General features: G+C 42.0%; 1 protein-coding gene across 3 annotated transcripts in view; it reads right to left on the reverse strand.

Moving 5' to 3' along the window:
- FAM13A (family with sequence similarity 13 member A) overlaps positions 1–26,729 on the reverse strand; it is an 848,928-nt gene that overhangs the window by 445,454 nt on the left and 376,745 nt on the right. The window lies entirely within an intron of this gene.

The following is a 26,729-nucleotide window of genomic DNA, read 5'->3' on the forward strand; positions in this document are numbered from 1 at the left end:
ATGTGTCTATGTAATGCGTTTTATCGGCGCATACTCAACAAGGGTGTTTTCAACAATTACTGGTCTCAACTAAAAATCCCTCTTTTACGAAGGCATGTCCAACACTGATGGGTGCTTTTTAATGTCTGTGCGCATCTATTGGTCCAAACACAACTAAACTGTTTCCCACGGAACATGCTCGCCGTTATTCTTAGTCATAAATGGGTTAAGACTGCCATATGAATAATTATTTGAAGTAGAAAGCATATGAAACGCATCATCTTAAGTGCACAATTTTTTGATAGTCCTCGACCACCTGCAATCCATAGATATTTGGACTGAGCTACCGCGAAACAACCCTCCCTGTGCACTACCTGTAACAAATGCAGAGAAACAGAAGTGCTTTCAGAGGCACTAGTTTCGTGCAGAAAACACAGTGTTATATCTGCATGTAATCTGAGTGGTGTGAGCACTTGTTCAAATCATAGTCATGTCTCTTATCAGAAGTGCACATCCATGACCAACAATAAGCAATTTAGAGGCATGCATGCTCAGCCCACCGAGAACAACATCCACAAACGAGTGCCCCCGCCACATCCTCCCACAGTGCCATCTATTCCTGAGCGACAAGTGCTGCTCTGCGCTATTAATGGGCGGAACAAGCAGACCTTAGAGGGGCGAAGATCTGTCAGATGTACATTTTGTGATTTGTGCCTGCATGCTTCAAACACGCACAGCACCACAGACCACTTTCACGACGGAATGTACTGACAAGACAGCTGCTGGGCTCATTTACCGCAACAGGCTGCGTCCCAGTCCGAGTTAGTGACCTGCATGTGAGAATCATTTGGCTCTCCACCTAGGCTCTTGGTGCTCTTCCTGTGACTCACCCTTAGTCATCTGGGAATTGCAGCCAGAATCTTAAGTACGTCACTACCGAACACGACAGATAGCTTTTGAAATACAGTACTCTGTTGCTACACCAGATCAATTTCAAGCTAAGTCAAATTTTCATTCGCCCCACTCTCCGCCCCTACTCGTTCCATGCTACTCACCTTCGTATTCCTAAATTAGAAAGGGGGACTCGAATGCAAATGTACTTATCATGCAGTCTCTAAGAACAATTAATGTAAAAGGGTTACAACTCCAAGCTGATCCCAAATATCAAAGTTGTTTCAAGTATAGTACGCAAGATTTAGATTTTGATTAGAGATTCCTGTACATTTTCAGCTTTATTGCCTATTGTACAATACAGAAACGAAAAGCTTAAAGTTGAGTTTTTCATTGAAACACTGCTAAGAAATGGCAGATTTACTAGTGTGCTGAAGACAATATGTACGAAGGATAACCACACACCAACAAACCCAAATCACAACTCGCTTGAAATTGATTTCATCCCTTTCAATGCCATTTCATGCTTGCAGGCTAACCACACACAATATGTCTGGACAACCTACAGCTATATGATCGTTCCCAGCTGAGAAGGTCCCATTAAACCACTGCCTCACGTAACCTATTTGCGTCTTCCAGCTTACAACCAAACACAGCATATCTATAGTAACTGCTGTAAAGATGGCTTGTACAAGCAACATACCCATAAATGTTGTATGCCAGACAAACCACCCCAATTAATCTTGCTAAAGAAAATAATTCCGCCCCAAATCCACCCCTTTACACAGCCAACACACGTCAGCTACAGGTGCGGAGCTATTTATGTGGGGACGAATCATACAAATGTGAATACGTATGAATACACAAACACTACAGGTTGTAACCTACCTTATGGGCAAACAGCAATATCTTCACGCAGTATAAAGCAAACTGGCTCTAGTGCAAGAATTTTCGGAGGCCCAAGTATCGTGGTATTTTGCTACTTGCACAGTTTTCGCTTGTAACAACCATTTATTGCAATCTGCCAACCTATATTAGAGATTTATGGCAGCTGCATACACTGACTGGTCTTACTTTAGCAGCGGCCAAATCAAATAAATCCATCCAGCACGAAATATGACAGTGTTCTATATTCAGTCTCTCGTCATGAAAATATTCTATCCAAGTCAGCCCTACAGTTTGAGACGATGACCCCAGGGCCTTGGCTCATGCTCCTTTTTAACACGTTTATTTGACTGTTTTTTAAAGCAACAATACAGCATACTCATGTAAATAGTCATAAGATGTACAAGACATTCGGTTACACTGTTAGTGTTGCGTTATCACAGTGCAGCTCACTTCAAAACACTGTCTCATGCTCTGTTATACCGGAAACATGACTAAGAAATAGTTATTTGTAGTTCTGGTTCTCCATCGCAGTGATCTTCAATGAAGCCATAAATGTTAGCATAATTCTCTGCTGCGCGCGAAGTCTCCAGAAAGCTTTACATCCAATATATAAAAACAAACATATCATAGAGAGGATGAGGAATCCAGCATGCCTGCCTATATACAGGCATCCTCTTAAGCCTATTTGAGCAAGGTTTTCTAAATAGTAGACCATTAAAAATAAATCTTTTTCCAGAACTACATTACAGCACCTACAAAGTCACTGATGTGTAACATGACTAAAAATAAGAAAAAGAGGAGTCTAATGGGTTTTTGACAACAGACATCTTAAAAAGCACTCTGTCCAATAACTTCCAAGCCGATGAAGCGTTGCGCTAGCAGTATCTCAGAGTCAGCTGTTTGTGGATGGGATGCGGAGCTGAACTAGATAACTATTGTTGTCTTTTAGCCGAACGGGGAGAGGGTATAAACTGCGAAAGAGGGAAGGTCATTTATGATTTCAATGAAGATCACAGCGATGTAAAACCAGGACTGCAAGTAAAACATTTTTTTTTAAAAAAACAAACACTTCTTCTGCATCGAAGGATCTTCGTTGATTGTGATAACTGCTAGACTAGAGTAGCAAGCGAATTACAAATACTTTCTGAGTGTCTCGGCCATAATAGATAAAACTTGTAAGCCTTACGACTAATAATGAAGCCTCCACCAAAACACTCTCCAACTGCAGCTTGACCTACGTTTGAGCCAGCTCTTTTATCAGAATCAAGACAGTAGTGTCTCGTGACGTAACAAGAAGCTGCCTTAAATAAACAGTTAACACTGCCTCAGATAAACACAACGTAGTAGCCACTTTTCCTCTGACAGGATGAGTCTTGGGATGGGAACGTGGTAAGGGTTTGTTTTCCAACTGCTAACAGAAAGAAATACAAGACCATAGTCTTATTAATGTGAAGTTCTGAAAAGACTAAGAAAATAAGTATTGTTCTTATGACTACTCTATGAAAATGGAAAATGGTATAGAGTTCGATAGAAAAAAAGGGCTTGTAACGTGATAACACTGCATGCTGACGTGATGTCTAATAAAAAAGTGGAATTCGATGTCAGAAGCTCCAATGAAGCCTTGTGAATAAGGTCAAAAGGGGGACCCTCTAATATATAAAGGACCACGCTGAGCTCCTATGACTGAATATGTGTTTTTATGGGAGCAAAGACTTTAGCCTTCTTTGTAGTCATTAATCACAGGGGCCCGGAGGAAAATTAGTGAGGACATTTTCTAAATGTTGATTTTGTTGCCAGGTGAACATACACTGAAGTGAACTGCAGCTTAGATTTGGCAACATGAATTATGTAGAGTAAAATTACTCTTACTGCCAGGGGCTAGGGTTGTAGCAACACTGCCAGCATCTGAAGAAAAACCTGTTCCACCTAAAAGCATAGCTTTCATCAGGTGTCCAGAACAGTATGGAAGATAGAAGTGTCTATAGTGGTACTATTTCAGTAGTGTTTTGGATGAAACAGCTGACTGACCTTGTAGTCTGGTAAGGCTCTTTCGCTTGCATGGCAGTCACATGTGTGGGTTTCAGACTTGCAGAGAATCTGAGAACCACCATTGTCTCAAACACTTGGGAGCAATAAAGTTCATTGGTACTTGGGAATGTCAATGCTTCAATTGTATTGCTGTGAATGTAATTGGTGTCAAAACATACACAAATGTCTGTACCCAATTAATAATAAGAGATCCGCCTACATGAAAAGATTTAGTATTTGGTGTTTTGAGAAGTGGCAAATAGATCTGTCTGAGGTTCCCTTCAAACCACAAACATTTTCTGAAGAATGCCATTGTCCAGAATCTACTTGTAGTTTTCTTCATAAAAACTGTATAACACTTCAGCTTGGCTGTTTTGAATCTCTAGTAGATTAATTGCCTTTAACACCAGACCTCTGGCCAGGGTCAACGACCAAATCTTCTAAGCTCTTAGAAACAGAGATCTTGATCTGGTACCTCCCTATTTGTACAACCAGCACATCATAGTCTAAATCAAGACACTGGTCATGAGATGGTAGGATTGTCTTTAGAGGGAAGAGGAGTGCTCTGAGTTCTTAGATATTGAGAATGTATTGTGTCTCACTGATTTCATTACAACAAGAAAGAGGGTGGGTAGTGGTGGTAGAAAGTGGTGCACTTCCCACATGTTGAACAAGTATAGTCAATAGTAGTTCATGTCGAAAATCGTGCAAACATGGGGTGGGTTATGGTGCTATGCAGTAAGATGCTCCACTACCCAAGAGCATACGGTGGTGCTTCCAAGAAACTCTAAACATGAAATTTATCACAGAAGCTGCAGCACCCAAAACAATGTTCATAATAAAGGTGACCTCCAGTTGAGATGGTTGTGGTGGATTGCTTTAATTGGTAGACAAGGGCATCAAAAGCGATCGGTTGAGCATTGATCCATAAATACAGCCAAGTAGTCAGTTGAGCATAGTTCCATAAACACAGCCAACACATGTTTCATCACAACAGGTGACCTTTCCAAGGCTATGAGACGACACAGTAAGTAGGGAAGTAAGTAAGGTCATTCACTAGTAAAATAAACAGTGTGAAGGGTAAATCCTGCTGACCAAGATCGTGTTAAGTCTCGTTCCGGACCAGGAATACATTTTTTTAACTTATTGGACTTTTCTGTCTACCTACAACCTATGTTATATTCAGGGCATTTATATGTAACATTTTGAAAGTTTTTGTATGGACCTAAAATGCTTCTGAATCTGGACACAGTAACACCTTGGCAATGGCATTCTCAATTTTATAACATTACCACTTCAGCCTTTGTAAACACTATATAAACACTTATGACTTACCATATGGCGTTCCATACCAAGCACTGACAAAGCCATAGGTTTCGCTTTCGGGAGATCTATTGGCATTGTCAATGTTTTTTTAGCCATATTGTACAGCAGCGTTAGCTTCGGTGCCACATAACTGTAAATAAAATAAAAAAAGTGGTATAACCCAGTCAACGCTGACCGTTTCATTGTTTGTTTACATTACTTTACCACTCCAACACAAACTTACACCACCCAGAGAGGTAGAAATTCAAGATCACATGGTGGAAAATCGAGGCCTTCAGGCACCGGATCCCAAGGTGAGCTCCACTGGTTCTTTCCAGATGAAGATAGGGGGAAGGTTGAGGTTCTTCATTCACAATTGGGAGAGAATTATAGGAAGTGCTTAGCTTTTAGAATCTATGGCTAGTTTTAGAATAAAGTTCTGGGAGACACCAGTAAAAGTAAGGCAGCCAAATGAATTGGCCTTAGACACAGAGAAAATGGATCTGATAGACACAAAGGTGGCCCAGATGATAGAAAAAGGGGCTTTGATTAGAGTTGGAGGTGAAGAGACGAAGGGTGTCATGAGTACAGTTTTTCTAGTGAAAAAAGAAGGACAAAGTTTGGTGCCTTGTCATAATTGTAAGGAATTTAAGCACATTTCTGGTCTACAGGCAGTTCAAGGAGGAAGGGATCCATCTGCTGAGAAACATTTTGCAGACAAATGATTGGTTGGTGAAGTCAGACCCAAAGGATGCCCACTTCACTATACCCATGGCAAGGGGCAGTCAAAGATATTTACGCTTCAGATGGAGGAGTATTCTTTACCAGTTCCGCTGTCTCTTTTTCAGGCTGTCCACAGCCCTGTGATGTTTCATCAACGTATTGCATCCAGTTGTAGCCTTCCTTAGTGAGAGGAATGTCTGGTTAGTAATATACTTGGACAATAATTTGCTCATGTCCCAGGACAAGCTAGAACTTCTAGAACACTTGGCATAGACAATCAAACTTTTTGAGAGTTTAGGTTTCATACTGAATGCAGAAAGTCTGTCATGATCTCCAATGAGAATCTAGAATTCTTGGGATTCCAAGTAGATACTCTATTGTCCCAAATGTTTCTCCCACAGAAGAAAGTGACAAAGATAAAGAAGAAGAAAAGAGAAGTTTTGTCAAAGGGGGTGATCATTTTAAAGGATCATACAAGACTTTTGGTGCTATTGCCATCCATCCAGGCCATTTCCCCAGGTTCTTTACATTTCAGGCTTTTTCAGAGGCTGAAAGCTTTGGGTCAGAGGAATGGCTTGTGGTCTCAGTGTCAGTGGCCATTCAAGAGGATCTAGAGTGGCGATTGAAGAATATGGAGGCTTAGAATGGCAAGGCCATCTTTGGGAACATTGTCAACCTGGTGTAATACGATGCCAGCAGTTTAGGTTGGGGAGCTGGTCTGAACAGCTTAGAACCAGGTGGAAGATGGTTCAGGGAGGAACAGTTACTTCATAGAACTTGTTTAGAAATGTTGGCAGGGCTGAAAGCTTCAATGAGCTTTAAAGAGTCACTGACAAACACTGACACTGATTAGTTTAGACAATTTTACAACAGTATCATACAGAAACCACTTGGGCGGTTCGAGGTCAAAGGCTCTGGCAGATCTGGTGAAACAAATTTGGTATTTTTGTTGGGATCACAAAATTGTACTGACAGCAGAATTTATTCCAGTCATTCAGAAGGTAAGGACACACTGTATTTCCAGGTACATCAGCGACTTCAGCAATTGTAAACTGACTCCAGAGGTTTTCAGTCTGATTCAAGGGCTATGGGGTCAGGTTCAAGTAGATTTGTTTGTGAGCAGGCTGACTTACCAGGTATCCAAGTACTTCAGTTAGAGGCCATGTCCAGAGGAAATGGTAGTAGAAGCCTTTCTGCAAGATTGGGGAAGCAAGGGAGTTTATGCCTTTCCCCACTTCTTCATGATTCAGAGAGTATTGATGAAAATAAGGTTGGAAGGTTGCAGCATTATTCTGGTGACTCCCTTTTTTAAGTCACAAATTTGGGTCCCAGGGGTGATGAAGCTCGCAGTGGCTATATCCCGGTTGGTCCCGGTATCTTTGGGTCTTCTGATGGATTCAGAAGGGGAAGAGTATCCTTTCTTTCTGGAAGGGAAAATAAACCTTTTTGTTTCAAAGATTTTTGGGTACTAGCAGATATTTAGGCCTTTCAGGAGAAGCTAAAGATCTAGCGATTTTCTCACGTGGTCACCTTTCTGAAGATCTACATCCTGGGGCTGGAGGAAGCAGTAAGAAATAGTTCCAAGGCTGGAATTCCTTTGAGTCTGCAAACCTACTAACTTGCATGTTTTAAGGATTTTCACCAGCTATTCTCTAATCTTTTCCCATAATGAGAAAGGTTGGAAATTTACTCCTGACAATGGCAGAAGTAGAAGTTCTTCCACGGTTGAGAAAAAAGTAATTGAAAGTGAACTTGTAAACAATCAGTAGATTTTGACATGAGCAAATCTACACATGCATATTTGCTTGTGCTAAAATAAAGTTCACATATATTGTCTAGGAGTATGATTTCCTGGTCTACTTCTGTAAGTTCTTGTGAATTCTTGAAAGCCACTAATTCAAAGATATATACCATGGGTGCACTTTTGTGACGTTCTTTAAGAATTTGGTCCCTAATTTGGTCTGGCGTTAACAAAGACATTTTGTTTTTATTAAACTTCTATTTTTCTCTCGATCTATCGGCTGGCTTTATTGTGAGTGATCGCATTCTGCTCTTCCACAAGGAGCACATTGGCACACAGATTAGTTTTGTTCAATGCCAGGAACTACTGTGGCAATAAGTGGCATAACGAAACTGGAGGGGGTCCCCCTGCAAAGAACATGGAGGCCCCCCTCTCCAGACTCACAGAGGGCAGGTGTTCTGCTGAGAGGGCTCCCTGGAGCGGGGCTGTGGCGCCTTTGTTACGCCACTGGTGGCAATGTGTGCTTTTTGAGATCAAAATGCTTCCCATAATCTGGTTGAAAATGGTCACACTGATTTTCCATTAGGAATATGTTTTGGAAATACTAGCATGCATCTACACATTTTAATAAATTATGCTTCTTAGAAATAGCACGTAGATTTCAAAGTAGCAAAACGTGTTTTTTCTTACTTGGATTTTGGCTGAAATTGTTTTTAAAGCAAAGAATCATCACTCTTGCGCACAAGCTACTGCAAATATTTGCATCTAATCAAAGAGCATTCTGGGAGCATAATACTTAGCCTTATATTGTTAAACTTTTCAAATGTGTGTACACTTTTTTTTTTTTTTTTTTTACTGGAACCACTGTCAGTAGTGCAGTGTGACCTTTTATTTACAGTGCTCACCCTAATAATGGAAGTTTTTCATTACTGAACCATGAATACAATTTCGAACAGCATTAACCTATGGTCACACATATTACCTCAACTGCAGTTAGCTTCTCTGTAAACTAGCAGCCAAAGGGTTTGTGTTGCAGGGGGTTGGGCCTACTTGTCCCAAGGACAAAATAAACATGAAAACTTGTTGCCCTTGACCCCTAACAATGTGTCCCGGGCATCGGGCGATAGGAATTTCACATCTCTAAAATGCAATATAAAATTTGGCAGAAGAAGAAAATGTTATCCTGCTTTGTCGCATTCTAAAAGAGGATGACAGCATGCACTAAATGTTTATATGTTTTTAACTTTCTAATGCTTTATGATGTGCTATTGTTCTTTAAAGGGCTGCACGTTGGGACAGCAATAAAAGGTCACTGCATAATGTTAGCCTCTGTTGTCTTTAATAAAGTCAAAATTCTCATTGCATGATAACAGGAGAATCACCAGAGACAAACTACTGATAAATTGTCTACTGACCTACAGTACACAAGGGATGCACAAGTGATTTCTGACAGCGTTGCTGTATTTCGACGAAACTGAACTCCCTGTACTTGATTTTGTTTTGTGCACCACTGATATGGAGACCGTTTTTCTTTCTGAGACCAATGATATTTTTTTTATATTGTAGTAGCCTCTTGTACTGGGGGTAGTGAATGAGCAAGAGTTAATTGATTTAGGTAGAGTGGATATATACCAAGGTGTGGGATTTCAAGAGTTTAAATGCAGGCAATGCTTTCTCCTGATTGATGGTACTCCCCTCTGAAAGAAACACCTTCCTTTAGTTGCACGTAGTGTTGAACCTAGAAACGGTATAACATGAAATGGCATTGATACAGACTTCTGCGGCTTTACATATGCGCCTAGAAGGTGAGATAATGCAACTGGTGTAGGTAACACGTAGGTAATTCTTGATTAACTTTGTTTGAACTTTTACTAGTCAATTGCTCAGATACAGCTAAATGAAATTATTTTGACAATGAGGATGGGTTGCCACTACTGCCATGCATTTTGAGAAGGTAGAAGGTGCTGAATTCACGTTGAAGGAAAGAAAAGCATAATATAAGTGTGCGTGGCATTATCAAATGTTTCAACAGGGCTTGTTTGCTCCTGGGAAGTGAAAATAGGCACCCTGTAGATTTACTCAAAACAAACCAAGAGGCAAACCCAGTACTTCTAGGAACTCGGGTAGAGCAAATGTCAACAAGAAATGTGTTCCTTACGAATGACTTCGAGAGCAATACTGTCTTAGGGAACCTCAATGATTGCTAATATATGAACCCCTCGTATGAATGAATTAACAATACAATGGACAAAGTAACAAAATTAATGGGGATATAAGATTGGAAATAGGTGCTCCTAGTGAAGACTCAGCGCAAGTGAGAGGTGGAAGTGAAGACAATGTGAAACACACAAATGTCTCCATGGCCCAGACTATATAAAACTTCAGTAGTATGCAGTGCATGATTAATGAGTGAGCAAGTGACAAACTGTCAATATTTCAACCTGACTTAGATCAGGCTTCCTCAGGAAAAAAGAACAAGTAGCAACCTAGATTTCGTTTGTGTCAGCGATCATATTACATCTGTGTGACGAAGAATACTGTGAGCCTTAAAGTTTAAAAATCCTCCAGTCTCTATGTAAAGCACTTGAAAGGAAGAAGGAAATAACTGGTATTAACTCTCCAAGTAAACAAGTATGCCATCTAGTATCTGTGGCAGCAAAAACCGTAGGCTGCGTAAAGGTTTTAGTAAGTGACACTAATAAGCTCTACAGTCATTCAACTCAATATTGGTGAATCACTTGATCAAAGTATTCTTTGTTAGCTAAGCACTGCATCTAGTTTCTCATTAACAGTGCCGCTGTATATATTTCACGTTGTCATTTCCTGTAGATTTATAGCATAACACCCAGACCCCTTTTCTCAGATGAGGGCTGATTTGCGGGAGGATTAGCATGTGTAACCTTTCCTTCGTGGCCCACTGGTTCGCTAACTGAAGGTCAAGAGTAAGCTGGAATTATTTCTTGTGGCTTATTTTAAACAAGAAAATATCTTGAGTAAATGCCCCATCCTCTGTGAAACACGAAGACTGGTTCTAATGCTTGTTTTTCCAACAGAAAGACAGTCTCCAATCACAACAGCAACTAATGGTTCCACTTTACTGCACTTCAGTGTAGTCCCCAGTTATGAATTCTAGGTGTTGTGAGCCATGGTGACCCTAACTACAGATGTCACCTTCTCCTACTTTCAACCAAAGATCTGGGGGGTATTGTAGCCACAGAGGTGTAAGTTACACTGCTTTTACTTCTGAGCATCCTAGACTCATTTTCTGTAGCATCCTGCATCTCGTCAGCCCATCTCATCCTTCAACTATCAAAGGCCCAAGGAGTGCCCAGTTTAATGAAGAAGTGCTTCTTTCTTCCCCTCCACTGTATGTCTGTCAGGTGCCCTCCAGGCCCCACAGGTGCAGCCACCCTAACAAGTGGGTCAAATAGGGATAAGGATCCACCCACATCACAACTCCAAAGTTGCTCAGCAACAAGTCTCAGGACTTCATCTGCCTCCATACAGTGCTAAGCCTGCTTCCCTCAGGACGCCCGCAACTGCAGTTGGATGGTGCCACTTCACCTCCAGAGTCCATCACCCACAAAGCCACTGGGGAGACAAATGGCCCAGAAACCCCCAGGCATGGGATCTGTCCACTTCTTTTTAGGGTGAGCACACAACCGCTTTGAACTGTTGTAAGTATTGTGTACCCATCTCACACCCATCACTTTCACTCGTTCCTGGGCTTGCCTTTCAGAAATCACTTAATGTCATTGGTAAATGCTTTACGTTTGTCCCACAGTGAGGCTAGTTGTGTCACGCCTTGCAGACTGCCCCTGTTACATGGATTATTGCACGATCAGCAATATACTTCAGTGTGGGCGAACTATTGTTTTCTTTTGTCTCTCCCCTTCATGCTGCATGGCAACCATGGCACACACAATGTGAACAGGCACAACAGTATGGACTTGGTGGTATTGGAGCGTTGGTCACATTGTTCACAGTTACCTAATTTGAGTAATTTCTTGTGGCTTTCCCCTTAAAACATTTGAAATTGGTAAATGCTTTACATAAAACAGAAATCCTCAAAGCGAAAGTGGCCCTCCCCACACAGCGGGAGAGTCTATACTACAATATTCACTGCATTCAGGAAACTCGCCTCATAATGCTTTGCAGGGCATTACTTGTACAAATCATTTTTGCTCAGAACTCAGCCTGTGGTTGTCCTAGGACGATGGGACCACCTTCAAAACATTGACCACAATGTGCTCTGTCTACATCATCTCTGGGTCTCCACACTAGGTTAGTGGGGACCCCAAAATAATAACCCTCCCACCATTCAATGTCTTTAAAGCTTTCTCATGGCTATAACTTTTGTTTTACAGCTGGGAGAAGTTTTGTTTTAAAGGCCTTGTTTGTAATATCACTGCAGTAGGCCTGCTAGCTCTAACAACGTCCTCTAGGGGCTAAGAATATAAATACACTCCGTTACTTTCTGCTGTTTTTTTCGTAAGGTTATGCCCTCTAGGGCGCTAACAATATTGTTACATTACCATGTTTCTTACAAATGATATTTTTGTTATGGTGCCCTCTATGGGCTGTTTTGAGCATTATAGTCAACGCCAACTTTATTTCTGATAAGGTTTATATGATATTGTATATGTTTTAACAATTTCTCCTTATTACAGTTATGACCATGATTCAGTAAACATAACATCCTTATTACACTATGCCTATCTGAACACTCTTGGTATGTATGGGTGATACTTCTGGTTTATTTCTCCTCTATGGCTGTCTTGTGACTTTTTGGGGGGAATTGTGTTAGCCAGCCAACAACTCTGATGATGGGGTGGTGAAAGTGGCATTCTATTGGAATTAGCATGCAGATTTAAATTAGGATGCTAAATGACAACATTTTCATTTCTTGCTGCAGATAGAGGAAGAAGGTTAATGGAAGTGATTAGTTATATGCAGGGCCACTGGAATTATATGGCAGGAAAAGATGAATTATGAGGCAGTGTTGACCAATTTATGTGGCAAGAAAGTCCAGTTATGAATTTACAATGCCAATAGCACTAACTCAAGAGCTGAATAGCTAAGGAACAATCTCCACAAGGCGTATTAAACATCTGCTCGTGGAACATAGGTGGCCTACTGGCAAAGATGTAGGACCCAGCAGTAACACATTTTTTTTAGTTCATTTGACATTATACTCCTACAGGAATCCTGGGCGAAGGAATCAACCCCGTTAATAGGATTTATTTCAGTCGAGCCACAAAAACCAATATGTCTGGCAGGACGAAGGGAGGCCTAGCAATCTACGTTAGCACAAGCATCCTAGTGAAGATCACAGAGCATAAGGAGGAAGATCTACCCTTCAACTAGTCAGGCTTGATGGATGGGGAAAGAATATACAGGAACCACTGATCTTAGTCAATAGATACATTAATCCAAAAAAGAAAACAGTTGAAGCCAACAAGTTACTAAACCAACTGGTAAGGATAAAAAGCACAGTACACTCGGCATATTGGCTAATTTCGGGGGATTTTAATCTCTATCTATTCCATAATCCTGGTGAAGATCATATTCAAACAGTGGCAATGGTGCCCGACCAAACTCTCCCAATAAAAAGTAGGAAAGATAAGTTAGGGGAGAGTTTTATACACATCTGTGAATTCGTAGGTGTCTTTGTGCTAAATGGTCGGAATTCGCCCGACATCCCTCCTGCATGGACAAGCTCCTCCGGGAAAACGGTTTCTTACCTAGAATATACACTGATAACAAAACATACAGAGAGTGCACCACTCCAAAAGCACTTATCAAGACAAAGTAAACAGAAAGAGTCCAATGCTCCTATGTTAATGATGACACAAGACTTCTGTTGATTTCTTTCCAAATCCACAGACTTTTATTGGCACAGAGGACTTTGTTGCAACATGAAGTACATAAAAAAGACACAGCCAACGCGTTTCGCCCTTCAACATAGGGCTTCTTCAGGGCTGAAAAGTGACATACAACAATAGAAGGAATAATGTAATAACACAAAATACACAACATACCAACATAGAAAAGATTTTTTGTTGCGTACATGTAACAAACAAAACAAGAATATTTTGCGAAATATAAAAAGTACATAAACACATCAGTGTTACAATAAAAAGTACGTAAGTAATGTATTCTACTTAACACGTGCAAGGTCCAGTGTGATAGAGGGAACCAGCAAGGAAAAAGAATCGAAAAAAGGGGATCAAATAAAGGAGTCCAGAAACAGGGTGTGAAAAAAACAAGCTCATCATAGAGTAAAAGTGCACAGGTAGTGTAAAGAACTCAGGAGAAGAACCTTTTACCCAGTGTTGGACTTCAATTTGTGACCAAAGGGCAATGTAAGCAGGTAAAGTGTAGTAAACAAACATACCCAAATAGTATCCAGTCGGTCAAAAACTATTTTAAATATTCAATTACACTGATCTGTGTAATGACCCTGCTGGGAAAACAAAAAGTTGATAAAACACTGATATGTGTAAATAGTAGAAACCAAGGGCGCTTGCCACCAAACATAGATATTTGGATAATTACAGAGATACTGAAAAAATATAAAGAGAAAGAGAGAATCATAAACTCCCATTTGGCGAGTAGAATTATACTAAACCAAAATTCAAGAACAAATTATTATAATATATGTACCGATAATCAGTCATGAAGCAGCAATTCCATAACATACCCCTCGGTAGTTATCAAATAAATTGCACCGTGAAAAACCGAGAGGCACCATCATAGACAGAGGCCAAGCCCGTTTGCTTTTGGGATTATTCTTTTGACTACAGATCCGGCCTTTGAATTTATGTGCACCATATAGTCGATACTTTTTGGTAAGATAATTTTAATGATTGCTTTATTTGTGAGCGTGGCATTATCTTTTTCTTTGATTGTTGGATTTGCTCATAGACCTCTGTCTATGATGGTGCCCCTCGGTTTTTCACGGTGCAATTTATTTGATAACTACCAAGGGGTACGTTATGAAATTGCTGCTTCATGACTGGTTATCGGTACATATATTATAATTATTTGTTCCTGAATTTTGGTTCTACTTGCCAAATGGGAGTTTATGATTCTCTCTTTCTCTTTATATTTTTTCAGTATCTCTGTAATTATCCAAATATATATGATTGGTGGCTAGTGCCCTTGGTTTCTACTATTTACACATATCAGTGTTTTATCAACTTTTTGTTTTCCCATCCGGCTCATTACACACATCTGTGTAATTGAATATTTAAAATAGTTTTTGACCGACTGGATACTATTTGGGTATGTTTGTTCACTTCACTTTACCTGCTTAAATTGCCCTTTGGTCACAAATTGAAGTCTGACACTGGGTAAAAGGTTCTTCTCCTGAGTTCCTTACACTACCTGTGCACTTTTACTCTATGATGAACTTGTTTTTTTCACGTCCTGTTTCTCGACTCCTTTATTTGATCCCCTTTTTTCAATTATTTTTCCTTGCTGGTTCCCTCTAGCACACTGGACCTTGCACGTGTTAAGTAGAATACTTTACTTACGCACTTTTTATTGTAACACTGATGTGTTTATGTACTTTTTATGTTTCGAAAAATATTCTTGTTTTGTTTGTTACATGTACACAACAAAAAAATCTTTTCAATGTTGGTATGGTGTGTATTTCATTTTATTACATTATTCCTTCTATTGTTGTATGTCACTTTTCAGCCCTGAAGAAGCCCTTTGTTGAAGGGCGAAACGCGTTGGCTGTGTCTTTTTTATGTACTTCATGTCGCAACAAGTCCTCTGTCCCAATAAAAGTATCTGGATTTGGAAAGAAATCAACAGAAGTCTTGTGTCATCACTAACATAGGAGCATTGGACTCTTACTATTTACTTTGTCTTGATAAGTGCTTTTGGAGTGGTGCACCCCTTGTATGTTTTGTACTTTTGGGGTTTTCTTTTGCCCTTTAGGCTCCTTTCTGCAGCAGGGGCCTAGGTGGCGTTGCAAACTACAGATAACAGAATCAAATATTATTTTTATTGTGGTCAACAGGATATCCGTAGGGATTGGTGCGTTGTCTTTAAGCCTGCTGCATCTTCTCTGTTCATATACAATGGTAACTCCTGCTTTGTACACATTAGTGAGTAACTTTAGTATTATGGACCGCGTGGAAAGTGATCACAAACCGCAGATAATCGGGATTCAATCATCACCATATAAGCCAGAAGAAGCGGTAGCCCTGAAAGGGGTGACTGGTACTGAAACCTTAAAGCGACTGAAATGGTCATCTAATAGCATCGAAAGCCAAGCAGACAAGGCTGTATTAAGGCTAGTATTAATGGCTATGAATTTGGCAAATTTGGCAGCGGTCTGGGAGAAGAAAACAAGTTACTTACCTGTAACTACAGTTATCCAGTATTGGTATCTTTCATAAATTCACATGCTTGAATCATCCCCGTCGTCGAAGTGGGAGTCCCACGGTACATAAAATAGCAATAAATAATGTTTTTTTGCCATAGGCTATAATGGAGCCAGCAATTGCTCACATAGCCTATCCATGTCCTTTTGTGAAAGGACCCAAACCTGCCTGCTGTCCAATCAGGCACCAGCACCCTCCAGAACCTTCTCCAGAGAAGCTCCCTTCCTCAAATTTTCCAGCACGAGTGAAAAATTAGAACCTTAGAGGAAATGCGAGCATCAAAGGGGAGGAGGGTGGGTCGCATGTGAATTTATGAAAGATACCAATTCTGGATAACTGTAGTTACAGGTAAGTAACTTGTTTTCTTATCCAGTATTGGATCTTTCATAAATTCACATGCTTGAATCTGAATAGACAGCAGTATGGTTAATAAACATTGTATCCAGCGTGGGTGGAGGGTGCGAGCATGAAGACCCTCTATCTCCAATATAAATAATAATAATAATAATAATAATCATAGTAAACTCATACAGTTCTGATCGTGAGTTACGAAGGAATACAGATATTTTAAGTACGTGTACATAAATACTAAATTCATGCTGTAAATACCGATATAAACATATATACATATACACACACATATATATATATATATATATATATACACACATGCATATATAGATGCACATCTATAAATACATAAATACACCTTACATATTCACATGGAAGCATAATAGAAACATGGTTATTTGCATTTCAAACCATATGTCTATAACTAAGGAAAGGTCTCACCTTAATGAAAGAGATGGCGTAGCACAGCTTGTCCTACTAGAGAGTCTGTTCTTTGTGATGACTCTGAACAATAGTGCTGCGTAAAGGAGTGCGTAGTTTTCCATGTCGCAGCCTGGCAAATTTTATCAAGGGCAATACCTTGAAACAAAGCAGCCGATGTGGAGACTGCTCTTGTGGAGTGGGCTCTCGGGCGCCTAGTCAAGGGTTTTCCTGCCTTGGTGTGACAAAATTGGATTGTCGAAGAAATCCATCGGGCTATAGTGGCCTTGGTTACTCCTGTTCCCTGTCGTCCCAGAGAATAAGATACTAGGAGTTGGTCTGATTTTCTGATGTGTTTGGTACTTTGCAGATAACATTTTAGGCATTGTTTGATGTCCAAAGAGTGGAGAGTTTTCTCTGCTATCGTAGTAGGGTTTGGAAAAAAGGTTCGTAGAATAACGGGTTCATTGAGGTGGAACGAAGATGGAACCTTGGGAATATATTTGGGATTGGTTCGGAGCATAACAAAGTCTTCAGAGAAAACTAAAAAGGGTTCTTTAGTAGTGAACGCCTGTATATCACTGACTCTCCTGGTAGAGGTGAGAGCGAGCAAGGTTGACACTTTCCAGGTGATGTACTTGAGCTCCGCCCTATGAATGGGTTCAAAAGGAGCTTTCATGAGTTGGGACAGGACAATATTAAGATGCCACTCTGGCTGAGGTAAGCGTACCGGAGGAAAGGTGCGGAACAGCCCTTTCATAAACTGTTTGATGACTCTGGATGAGCCGATAGATGGCATTTATTTATTTATTTATTGAATTTATATAGCGCACAGCTACCCGGAGGTTTCCCGGCGCCTAAGACAGTGCAAGACAAAGGCAAGATCAGGAGATCAACTTGGGCAGGTTACTGGTTAAAGAGCCATGTCTTAAGCTCCTTACGAAATCTAATGAACACCCTTTCATGACGCAAGTAGGAAGGAAGAGAATTCCAAAGAGAGGGAGCTAGGAAGGCAAAAGAACGTCCCCCCCATTTTGGCACGTCTGATTCTGGGCACCTGGAATTTTTGTTGATTGGAGGATCGAAATGAGCGAGAGGGCCGATAGTGTTGGACCAAGATTTTGAGGTAGTTGGGAGCTTGGCCCGTATTAATTCTATGCATATAGCATAGGGCTTTGAATTTGGTGCGATTCTCAATTCTCAGCCAATGTAGTTCACGAAGTGCACCAGAGGTAGGAGCGATTCTGGGAAGTTGGCAAAGAAGCCTGGCCGCAGAGTTCTGAACAACTTGAAGTTTGTGTAGTACTTCTTTATTCGCACCCAGATAGAGCACGTTTCCGTAGTCCAGTCTAGAAATAACCAGCATGGCATGTCAGCCAATCGTCTGTAAGAGGCTATAGCTGCTAGGTGAATCTTGACTGATGCATGGGAAAGACCAGCTTTGGAGAGAGAGAGCAGGTAAGAAAGAATTTGCTCAGGATTAATCTGAAATGGGTGAAAATTATTCTGAGAGCACCAAACACAGAATCTCTTCCATTTGAGTTTGTATGTCTTGTTCGTGCTCTCTGCTCGTGCCTTAGATAATAGAAGTCTACATTCTTGATCAATGTTCATATCTTGGAACTCTCTGTACTCAGGAACCACGCAAGCAAGTGTAGTGAAGTTGGGTCGGGATGTAAGATGAGACCCTGATTCTTCGTTAGAAGATTGTGGTTGCAAGGGAGGCGGACTGGATTGGCTACTGACCGGAGTAGGAGCTCCGTGTACCAGTACTGCCTGGGCCACTTGGGGGCTATGAGAATGATCCTGCAGCATTCGGTCTTCATTTTCCTGAGGAGCCTGGGAATCAGAAGAATAGGGGGAAAAGCGTATGCAAAGATCACGGACCATCTTATCAAAAGAGCATTTCCCCACGACCCCGGGAGTGGGTATCGACTGGCGTAAAACTGGCATTTGGCGTTCAGATTGGTGGCGAACAAGTCTAGGATCGGCCGACCCCATAGTTGGAAGATGTCCTCGAGTATGGTCTGGTTGAGTTCCCACTGGTGACAGTTGTCGTCCGTCCTGCTGAGAGAGTCCGCTAGAGCATTGTTGACCCCAGCCAGGTGCTCCGCCCTGAGGCGGACGTTCTTCAGTGTGAACCAGTTCCAGAGAGACTGAGCTTCTCTTGAGAGGGAGAGGGATCTTGTTCCTCCCTGCTTGTTGATGTAGAACATGCTTGTTGTGTTGTCTGTTCTGACTAACACTGATGATCCTGCGATGCGTGGCAGAAAAGCTTTGAGCGTGAGATGAATCGCTTTCAGCTCTAATAGGTTTATGTGCATCTCTTTTTGGAGCTTGGACCATCTGCCTTGAATGCGCATGTCCTGTAAATGGCCTCCCCATCCTTCCAAGGAGGCGTCCGTGGTGATGACGAAATCTGTTATTGGTGCCAGAAAAGTTAGACCGTGGGAGAGGTGGTTGATGTGAGACCACCATTCTAACGCCTGCCGAATCTTTGGTGTGATAGTTATTAAGTCATCGAAGGATCCTTGCGACTGGGTCCATTGAAGTTGCATTTCTTCTTGCAGCGGCCTCATTTTGAGTCTTGCTAGCCGTACTAGGACTATGGCTGAGGAAATCATGCCCAGAAGCGATTTGAATAGTCGTACTGAAACAAACTTTCTTGCGGAGATTGTGGCAGCCAATTGGGTCAGCTTCTGCTGCCTTGCTAGGGTAAGATATGCCTTGTTTTGGATAGTGTCTAATTCTGCTCCCAGGAAAACTCTTCTGCATGCGGGAAGCACGACTGACTTCTGTAGGTTCACTGTCAGACCCAAACCGTTGAATAGTTTTAGGTAGGCGTTTGTCGCTTTGGAAGCTAGTAGAGATGACGGAGCTTTTATGAGCCAGTCGTCCAGGTATGGGAACACCTGGAAACCCTGGCTTCTGAGGGAGGCTGCGACCGGGGAAAGGCATTTCGTGAAGATTCTCGGAGCTGATCTGAGGCCAAATGGTAGGACTCTGAACTGATAATGGGCACCGGCTACTGTAAAACGGAGATATTTGCAATGCTTTTGGTGTATTGGAATGTGAAAGTAGGCGTCCTGGAGATCTAGAGTTGTCATAAAATCTCCTGGATTCAGGAGGTGCAAGATATCTGACAGTGTGATCATCCGGAAGGATTGTTTTCGAAGGAACTTGTTGAGTTTCCTGAGGTCTAGTATAGGATGCCACTCTCCTGACTTCTTCCTTATGAGGAAAAACCGCGAGTAGAATCCAAGACCCCGTTGTTGCAGAGGAACTGCCTCTATAGCCCCTTTGGCCAGAAGGCTGAATACTTCTGCTTGAAGCAGACGAAGATGGAGAGACCTGCCTGATGTTGGTGGGTGAAGCAGTGGCTTTTGTGTGAATTCCAGGGTATGACCTCTTGTCACTATATCCAGCACCCATCTGTCTGATGTTATTTTCTTCCACTCCTGGATGAAGTTGGAAATGTTTGCTCCTATTTGCTGATGTCGTGGGCATTGGGGGAGCATAGCTGGTGCCTGTAGAAGATCATCGTTTTCTGGGTTGATCTCTGGATTGCGAACCCTGCCTTTGTTTCCCTCCTTGTCTGGTATAGGAGGCAGTCGATGATTGCCTGTACTGCTGGTGGTATGAAGGCCTGTACTGGGATTGCTGGTATGGTCTATGGAAGGAACCTCGAAATGAGGTAAAACCTCTTCCTCTAGCCCCTCGAAAGGGCTGTTTCCGGTACTGCAGGGTACCCAGGGACTTGGCGGTGTCCGTCTTGATGGCTTGAAGTGCGTCATCCACATGTTTGCCAAATAGAGATTCGCCATCGTAAGGCATGTCTAGGATTCGGGACTGCACTTCTGGTCTAAAAGATGTGGCCTTGAGCCAACCTTGCCGTCGTAAGACCGCGGCACCCGCTAGTTGGCGGAAACCAGTAGAGGCTATGTCAAGAGCGCAGTCGATAATTTCTTCCGACGTACGCTCACCTTCTTGTAGGATCTTTCGTGCCTCTGCTTGTTTATTTTCAGGGATGAGGTCCAGGAAAGGTTGCATGTCGGACCACATTTGGCGGTCATACCGGCCTAGAATCGCTAAAGAATTTGCTGCCCTGACAGTGATTGCAGACATGGAGGAGAATCTCTTGCCTATATTGTCCAGTCTGCGACCTTCCTTGTCTGGAGGAGTAGAGATAGGCGTCGATGGATTTTTGGAGCGCCTTTGAGCAGCCTGTGAGATCACTGAGTCAGGCTTTGGATGGCCAGAAAGGCATGCTGGAGAATCTTGGGTTGCCTTGTATTTCTTATCCAGTTTTTGTGGAACTGGAGGAACCGTAGCCGGGTTTCGCATAATCTTTGTGCCCTCGCTCCATATGAAATCAATAATTGGAATGGACCGTACCGACTTCCGTGATTGCTCCTTGAAATCATGTAGGAAACATTCCGACTGGGAGACAGATGTTGGAAGGTGAAAACGTACCGCGGCTCTGTCCATAAGATTATGGAAACCACCTATGTCCTCGGGCGGAGAATCAGAGGGGCGAGGAGGTGGTGGAGAAGGAGTGGGGGCCAAGTAATCATCCCATTCCTCGGTAGGATGTTGTGGGGTGGAAATTTCTCCTTCTTCTTGTTCCTCTTCCCCTGAAGTGGAACCTTCATCTCTGGGGGGTGCAGCTAACACCGAGTGGGATGTCAATCTTGGAGTAGCTGGAGGAGGAGGAGCATTAACTGGTGTCACCGGAGAGACTGGCGCTGGTGGTTGATCTTCCGCTGCCAGTGGGAACCTTCTCCTATAATCCTGAAGCATGGATTGTAAATCCTGGACTAAGGAGGTAGGCATTTGTACAGTATCTCTGTGTTGAGGCTCTCGTGTTTCGTAATATTGTTCCTGATGAGAGTAGTATGGTTGGTACTGTTCATACTCATCCTCTTCATCCTCATCTTGGTACTTGACATAGAGCTGCGAGGGGCTATGTGCATCTCCGAAAGGACCTTCGTCAGATTCCTCCCAGTCAAGAAGATGACTGGGTACTAAAGCCGACACCTTGTTTGGAGATGTGTCAGTTGGATAAATGTCCGTTGCAGGTAGAGATCTGATCCTGACCATGGCTCGGAGACCTGGAAGAGGCAGGAGTGGCCTCAATCTGTCTACTAGGCACCAGTGCTGTCGATGGCGTGAACATTGATGCAGCCGTGGATGGTACAGATTTTTCCATCGACGGTGGTCTCGTCGACGGTGGTTCCGCCGACGATGGTTTCGCCGACGGTGGTTTCGCCGACGGTAGTGCCGTCGACGGTATCTTCTTTGACGGTGTCTCCGTCGATGGCGAAAGCGCCGATGACAATGGCGTCGCTGACGTTATAGTCGACGGGCAGTCGTCGACGGCGGAGTTTTGAGAGAGGGGATAGGATCCCTTACCGTCGATGTTAAGGTAGTCGACGCTGACGACGGTCTCGTCGACGATGTAGTGGAGACGGTAGTTGTTGGTACCGTCGTCGTCGTCACAGTCGTCGACGGTGTTGTCGTCGTCGATCTAATTTTTAGAGTAATTTTTCCAGACGTGGAAGGCTCTGAAGAAGGAGATAGACGGTAGGACTCCTTCTTTTGAAGAGGAGAGGAAGGCTCAGAGGAGACTGAAGTCTGTAAGCCCTTCCCATGATGTGATTTCTGCCTCTTCCTGGGTTTTTCTGTGTGGCCCAGGTCCTCAGATCTGGACCTTTTGTGCGGCCTCTCTGACCCACTCCCCTCACCTGAAGTATAGGATTTGGCCTGTAACCATGTCAGGAGCCTGCCCTCACGGTCTCTGAGGGTCTTTGTGGAGAAGGTGCGACATATTTTGCAGTCCTTAACCTGGTGTTGTGGGTAGAGACAATACAAACAGTCTTTATGTGGGTCATCCACATGGAGCCTTTTCTTTCCACAGGTCTTGCAAGGGCGGAAAAGGTCTTTTCTAGAAGAATCCAACATATTTTCAACTCTTTTGAGAGAAAAAATTCTGAAGTAGAAGAAAAAACTGAGCAGAGCTCAGGGAGACTCCCTTCACACGACGTGCGGTAGAAAATCTGAGAGAAGGTTCTAGAGGGTGCTGGTGCCTGATTGGACAGCAGGCAGGTTTGGGTCCTTTCACAAAAGGACATGGATAGGCTATGTGAGCAATTGCTGGCTCCATTATAGCCTATGGCAAAAAAAATTTTTTTATTATTTATTGCTATTTTATGTACCGTAGGACTCCCACTTCGACGACGGGGATGATTCAAGCATGTGAATTTATGAAAGATCCAATACTGGATAACTTTGCTATTGATCTCATAAACAAAGACTCCTCAGGAAATACAAGAAAGGGGGTACAATTGAATTATCATAAACGCTTACATATACCGCAGCCAGTTTGAAGAAGAAAAGCAGTTGTAGGTAAACTGCTAAGAGAACTGCGTAAACTCCCAGAAAATGATCACTATTGTCTGCCTTGCGAGAGCAAAGGAAACTGCTTAAAAGGGAACTATGGTCCTTTAAAAAACATCAGCAGGACACGCTTTGGGCCAAACTACACTATACGTCCAACACATCTGACTCCTAAAGATTCTGGAAACTAATTAATACCATAGATAAGGGTCCAAAGGCAGCTAATAATGCAAATATTACAGAGAAAGCTTGGGTGTGCCACTTAAAGTGTCATCTAAAAGAGTTGTCCACTGAAGAAGGACCACTAACTCAGGGGGTTCCCTAAAAATTGGGAACCCGATGCTTTGAATAATTTGAAGATCACGGCATCAGAATTAATAGAAATTATTGGGAAGTCGCAAACTGACTGTGCACCTGGCCCAAACGGTTTACCGCAGGCACTGTTTAAACAAGCAACAGAAAAATGGGCTAATTTCCTGGCTGCAATGTTCAATAATGTGCTAACAGAAATTGTCCCGGCAACCTGGAGAGGTTCAATAATCCACCCTAAATACAAAGGAGGGAACGCTGCTTCGCCACACAATTACAAATTAATCGCCTTCTTAGTCATCAACCTCAAGTATTTTTCATCTTGCGTGCTACAACACTTAGAGACATGAATTGCAGATAACAACATACTGCTCTTAAATCAAAGCGGCTTCACCAAGTATCAAGGAACGTTAACGGACCTTATGGCACTGGACTGATCATCAACAGAGCAAAAGAAACTGGGACTCCCACCTATCTGTACTTTGTTGATGTTGATTGTGTCCCTGTTACAAATTATGGGCCTATCTACAGCTTTGTGGGTTACCAGCTACTATTTTAAATGCCATCAAATTAATTTACTCTGATACATGGGTGAAGGTTAAATTGGGGGGAGGTTCACACCTATCTAGGGCAGTTAAAACAACAGTTGGTATTAAACAAGACGGTGTATTGGCTCCAACACTTTTTAATCTGTACATAGCAGATCTCTCCGCTAAGCTAAATGACCAATCAGCCCACTCCCCCTCTCTAGTTGGACAACAACTATCTAACATGTTATATGCAGATGACCTATTATTGCTTAGTGACACCAGAGTAGGCATGCAAAAACTGCTAAACAATTTAGAAGAGTATGCAAGAACAAATGAATTAGAAATTAACCATAGCAAATCTAAAATGATTACTCTCAATCACAGACCCACTAGCCAGCGTAAATGGTATCTGAATGGAAAGACCTTAGAGGAAGTAAGCTCATACAGATACCTAGGAGTCGTGATAGATGTCAGAGGTAATTATGCGCCAGAAAAAGAAGCAATAAAAAATAAGGCGCATGCACTTGTTCACGCCTTTGGCAAGCTTGCAAATTCAATATGTGGCCATGCTCTGAATCCATTGTCAGCCATAATGAGAGCAAAATGATTTCCAACCCTCACCTATGGGGCCAAAATAATGAGGGACCGGAGGTAGCTCTCCTAGATAAACTTCTGGTAAAGACATATAAGCATGTCTTTCGGCTACCAGGACATGCCTCCCCAGCCCAGGTCACACTGGAATTTATGTTGGTTAAGCAGTCGCTGGCTCGCCCCGCGGCATATATCAAATGCTGTTAACAACTGAGCCGAGCCCCAAAAGGGCAACTAGCTAATTTCATTTGGCAGTAAATTAATTTAGAAAGAGGGAATAGCAATTACAAAAGGCATCTGGAAAAGAGTAAAATTCTTTTGAACTTAGGCGATGCATGGGATCAGTCACTTCCCACCCTGGCTTTCAACAAAGCAGTGAATCAATCAAGTAAATTATACAGCTGGCTAGGAGACAGGGAAGTTCTGGCTAAAAGGTGGCATGGTTGGTTGATTCTCAATTCATATAAAACTCCCAAAGAATCACCACTTATGGCTGCCCCCTATTCACGGAAAACCAAACAACACTTTCTAAGGCTAAGGCTAAGGCTAAGGCTGGGTGAAGATCCAACGTTAGAACTCATGCCAAAATGGAAGAAGGGGCCGCTAGCAGACACCCATGAGTGCCACCTATGTCATCTGGCGGAAGAAAACTTGGTGCATGTGGTCTGCATTTGCCCAGCTCTGGATGCTTATTGAAAAAATAACTAAATGTTTTAGGGATCATATCATGTAGACAAGCTTTAACTGAAGCATTTAATCCACAAAACATCATATTGAATATTAGGCTGGTTCAATTTTTGGAAATTTATTCCTCCAACATTGCATGTGCCGAAACAAGCTAGTGATAGGGATGGTGCCAATGGAAACAAAATCCATCTACTATGAATAAATGTATTAAAGAGAGGAAGGATCTTCGGTAACGTCGCTGTGCATCCAGCCAACCATGTAATTAAGCCATGTACCAGCAACTGGAATTAAGAGGGGGCAAATCTGCAGAATGTATCAAATTATTTTGATTTCATAATTTTTGTTGCACCATAAATGTCTTAGAGCATCAATACTGTTCTGTTAATTTTATGTTGAAGGAATATTTTTATGGCTTTAATTAACTAATAAAATAAACATTCATTCAGGTGAAGAGAGTTGGTTGCGCTAGACGCAGGGCATCGGTGATGTCTGGCGATATTCTGAAAAAACAGGTCTTGTTCCTCCTCCTTACTGTATACAAGCGGAAACATAGCCAACATTGCTTTTGAAGAGAGCCCTATGCTCCCATAATGGTTCATATTGGAGTCCTTGGATCAGATTCTTAAATGTGTGCAAATCAGAGCGTGTACCTTCTCCGACTCCCATTTGGTGGCACTATCAGACTGCAGACTACTATGTACAGCAACAGTGTACATATTAATTTCTCACAGGCACAACTTGCAAGTCCTGATGATGATCCCATGCTCCTTGTATAGGAGATCGAAACGTCAACATTGGTACCATAACTCATGTTACAATTTAGATTTATTTCCATGTATGAGTATAGGTACCAGTACTATTTTGACATAGCCAATTTGTATTAGGTTATGTCAGCCTGATAGGCCTTAATTGCTTGACTGGGCAATTTTGTGTCTGCATAAATTACTTTAAAAAAAAAAAAAAAAAAAATTGTATTTAATAAATTGTACATTTCTACATAGACTTCATCAGATTTCTATGTTGATGCTGTTATTTTCATTTGTTTATGAGGGAACTTTTGTTCATTTAAATATACTATAACCACAGATCCCTCTAATTTCCTTGGGTTTCCCTTGTTTTAAAAAAACTACCTAATAACTCAAACTCATACAAAGTCGAGATGTTTTGCATTGCAAATGCTTGTTAAGCAGCTGCTTCAGTTTTTGTGGCCCTGACCACAGACGCAGGCACTATCTTAACTGCAACTCATTCATTTTAGCTTGCATGCCCAGAGTGTCCTCGTCTCTGCCTTGCATGTATCAGTAGGCAAACATGGGTTTAGTGTACATGGTAGTAGGCCCCTTAGGAGCTACATACCTTTAGTTTTTTTAAAGTGTAATACTCATAAAAGTTTGCCTGAATATGCTTTGAAGGGTGTCTCTATACTTGTGGAGATGCTGGATCCCTTAATCTCTTTATGATATATTTATATACTTGACATAAGTGTTCCGG

Source organism: Pleurodeles waltl, chromosome 1_1 (genome assembly GCF_031143425.1).
Source record: "Pleurodeles waltl isolate 20211129_DDA chromosome 1_1, aPleWal1.hap1.20221129, whole genome shotgun sequence".
Taxonomy (NCBI): domain Eukaryota; kingdom Metazoa; phylum Chordata; class Amphibia; order Caudata; family Salamandridae; genus Pleurodeles; species Pleurodeles waltl.